Here is a 4,317-nt window from a genome sequence, read left to right as displayed (position 1 = left end):
TCAACCTCTGATCTTTAATAGTGGAATCATAGGTAACAGATGGGCACAGTATGGAGCTGAAGGGACACTTCATTCACTCACTCATTCAGTCAGTCAACAAACTGTGCTGAAATCGTTCTTCCAGGTATATTCCTGGATCTTAGGGAGCAAATGAGTCACAGCAATGGGGTGATAAACCTTCCGGGGCCCTGGCAGCAGTGGTGGGGGACGGCCCTTCCTGGCCACCCCAGCCTGGTGGCAGCGACTAACTTCTCAGTCTGGTCAGGCAGCAGCTCAAAGTCTGATTGCAAGGGCTGTGGGAACTCTGAGATCCCAAGAGCTTCAGACTCTCAGAATCAGGGTCAGAGATTTGGAGATTACTTGAGTCCTAACGTGATTACCATAGAATAGGACATCTTACTCAGAGACCCATGAAATCTTTGAATCCGCCTTAAAACATCTTAGAATGTTAAAGCTCAGAGTCAAAGAACCTTAGAACAAAAGTATTAAAGACTGTGGGCTGCAAGTCATCGTAGAGGTTGTGGATTCCTGTCTGCAGCCCCAGGCAGGAGTCCTCTCTGTTGTCTCCCCAGAAAGGCCAGCACCCGGGCACCGCCGAGGATGGAGCTCGGTCCCGGGGAGGCAGCCCAGGATTCGTGCACAGGACCCATCTCATCCACAGCAAATCTCCCGGTCTCAGGGTGTGGTCACCTCTTTGGAGCGGCCGTCCTGGTTCTCACGTGCGTCCCTCTTGCCTCGGTGTGTATTGTTTCTAAGGACATATATTGCTTATACGGATAAGTCATTGCTGTCCAGGAAAACTATCTGCAGCCCAGGCCAGACCTCACCTTCTACCCACCACCTACCCCCAGTCTGGCCCTCAGATGGTAATTGGCCAGTGAGCTAAGGGTCCATGAAAGCTGGTGGGATGAAGGAGGGGTTTGCCTTGGTTTCCAGCAGGTCCGGTTGTCAAAATCACACAGAGATTTCCTTTCTTCCACACTCTTCTTTCTCTTAGCTCTCCGAGGCCTCGCCAACACTTTAGGGCAGTGGTCGGCAAACTCATTAGTCAACAGAGCCAAATATCAACAGTACAATGGTTGAAATTTCTTTTGAGAGCCAAATTTTTTAAACTTAAACTATATAGGTAGGTACATTATTATTAACTTAATTAGGGTACTCCTAAGGCTTAGGAAGAGCCACACTCAAGGGGCCAAAGAGCCGCATGTGGCTCGAGAACAGCAGTTTGCCGACCACGGCTTTAGGGGGAAGCTGAGGGCTATGACTCTCAGTGACCGCCCTGGGGTTGAAGGGTAAACGGAGGCTCCTGCTGTTGAGTAAACCCAGAATCCTAGAAAGTCACAGTGGAAAGGAACAATACTCTCTATTTACAGATGGGGGAGCTGAGGCCTAGGGAGGGGGCTGGGTCTGAAGACCCTCTGCCAGCCTCGCCAGACCCCTTCCGTAGCTCAGACTGGGTCAGAAGCCTCCTCTGTGCCACATTATCTCTGTGTCGTCGCCTTGTATTGTCCCCGGAGACTTTGGATGGGCAGGGGGCCTGCTCCTTCTCACTTGAGTCCCCAGGACCCAGCATAGGCTATGGCGGAAGAGGCATGGGAAGGGTGGCCAGTGATGCTTCACTCACCAGTGATGGGAGGTGGCTGCCTGAGTCTGCTGGGCTCCAAGCACAGCCTCCCTGAAGAAAGAAGGGTAAGGCTCCTTTAAATTTCCAAGATCAGCAAAAAAAATGTCAAGAGCCTTTGCCACATTATTCTTAGCTCTGAGCCCAGCTCAGCTCAGGCCCCGCTGGCTGCCACCCTCCCCCCGCACTCCCAGGCTGCACTTTCTGGAAGAAGTGCTCTTTGAGGAGTGGGGAGAGGGTCTGAACTGCAAGAAACTCCCGCGTTTCCTGCCTGGTTCCTCCAGTGCCTTCCGCGCCCTGTTGGAGCGGTTCCTGCTCTCCCCTCACCTCCCACACGGGCTCAGCTGGATATTCTCTAGGTCCCAAGAGGTGTGGGCAGCAGGAAACAGAAAACCATCAAGTTCAGCTGTATTCACACTGTGCGGAGGGGGAAACTGAGGCCCAGAGAGGGACAGAAAGCACAGCAAGTCAGACGTGGAGCTGGGCCCCAGTCCCCACCCGCATCTTCTACTGACCCAGCCAGGTAGGCAGGCCCAGTTCTGCCAGGTATTGCTAGCAGAGACGCAGCGTTCTTTGGTGTCCATGGCTAGAGTCATGCAGTCCTCGCCCTCTAAAATTCTAGGACAAAAGCTAACATCATCTAAGTGCTCAGTACATTCATATTCTCATATTGAGTACTTTCCGGTTCAGTAAAAATGTCCTCGTTTTAAACATGAGAAAACTGAAGGTCAGGGAGCCTAAGGGTGTCCAAGGGCATTCTGCAAAGTTGCAGTCAGAACTGGGATTTGAACTCGGTGTGTGTCCACGGGGAGGTGGGGGAGGGGAGGAAAGGGAAGTGACATTTAAGGGCTACTTCCCTGAAGCCAGGCCCTGGGCTGGGCACCCTAAACAGTATCTCACTTTTAATTATAGGACATTAATTGAACGGAAGTGTAATCCCTTTCTCCTTTTACGAGTACATGTGATAGACCTGGGGCCCAGAAAGGCGCCGGTAACCGGCTGTCCTCCCTCAGCTAGCCAGGGCCACCGCAGTCCGTTCTTCTTTGAGACGCTGGCTGGGAGCCAAGAATGTGCTCGCAGCCCGAAGCATGAGTCAGGGAAAGGCAATTTCTGCAATCTCTGATTCTCTCTGACTGGAGCCTTCAACAGAAAGGGCTGTCCTGAAGCTGCCACGTTGGAGGGTGGGAGGCCGGTGTGGGGGCGGGCAGGCACATCATCCCTCCCTGCTCCTCCCAGAGCAGGCAGGACCCACCCCCACCCGTCTGCAGTCCTGGTGCTGAGAAAAGCACACAGTGCCTTCGCCTACGACGTGCCTACCACAACACCCGGGAGACACACACCCACTGACACAACACTGCGGGCACACATGTCCACACACTGTGGCCCCTTCATGCAATGCACACACGTCTGCGTAACTTTCTAGCAACTCGAATACACCACACATGGCACAGGTGCTGAGTAGATACCTGTACACTGGCACAGACTCAAAGGGATGGGGGAAGTCTGTGGTTCTACACTCATTCTCTTTTTTTGTTGTTGTTTTTGTTTGTTTGTTCATTTTTTGTTAATCCTCCCCTGAGGAGATTTTTTCTGTTGCTTTTCAGAGAGAGAGGAAGGGAGAGAGGAGGGAGGGAGGAAGGTAGGGGGGGGCACAGAGAGAGAGAGAAGCATCCATGTGAGAGAGACACATCAACTGGTTGCTCCCCGCATGCACCCTGACTGGGGGCGGGGAGTGAACCGCAATCCAGGTCTGTGCCCTTGACTGGCAATGGAACCCACGGCCCTTCGATGTGGTGCAGGGCCACGCTCTAACTGCTCTCATCTCTTAACCCCTATTGCCTGTGAAGCCTTGGGGAAGCCACTTTCCCTCTCTGGGCTTCCATTTGCATTTGTAAAATGAGAGAGTGTGACCTTTCTTTGCACCCCACTCCCTGCCAGTTGGCATCTCCTGGTCTTCATCTCAAAACCTCATGCCTTTCTTGAGCATCTCTTATGTGTGTGGTGCCAAAACCCAACAAGGCAAGGACATAGATCCCATTGGGAAATGGAATGAGCCCAGGGCAGAACACAGGGACAGGGCTTCTGGGCAAGCCCGGGGCTCCAGCCATGCACCACTTCAAAACCCTCTTGTGGCCCCCATGGTCCCTAGAGAAAGTCCAAGCCCCTTCATTGCCCTACACCTTGCACCAGGCATGCCAATTTGCAAGGACAGGCCCAGGGTGCCCCTGGGCAAAGCTCTCTCCCTACTTAGGGCCAGAGCAAGGGATGATGCTCTTAAGAAAGCTTAGGTTTGGGGAGTGAGGAGTACATTTTATTTTGGGTGGACTGGGAGCTTCCTTCATTCTCCAGCCTTGCCCTCCCACGCCTCCTCTCACAGCCCATGCAAACAGCTCCAGCTGCCTGCAAGGCCGGGCCTGGAGGGCTGGTAGCATGGTAGTGTAGTTGCTAAATACTGCCTTGTCTCTTCCCTTCACCTGGTGCCACCCACTTGTCCAGCACCCAGTTCTTCTCTCCTCCCAGTGACACCAACAGCTGTGGTAATAATGATGCCCAATCAGCCACGGGGCTGCCCTCCCTGTCTTAGCATCTCTGACAATCAGGAAAGGGACTGGTGAGCTATGATCCCACCCCCATCCAGCCCTAATTTGCTTCAGCCCAGGGCAACCTTCCTAGAGTGATGGAGTACAAGAAGCTCT

The sequence above is a fragment of the Myotis yumanensis genome, unplaced genomic scaffold, assembly GCF_028538775.1.
Source record: "Myotis yumanensis isolate MYYU_CA2020_CCGP unplaced genomic scaffold, mMyoYum1.0.hap1 SCAF_10, whole genome shotgun sequence".
Taxonomy (NCBI): Eukaryota; Metazoa; Chordata; class Mammalia; order Chiroptera; family Vespertilionidae; genus Myotis; species Myotis yumanensis.
This window is presented reverse-complemented; position numbering follows the sequence as displayed.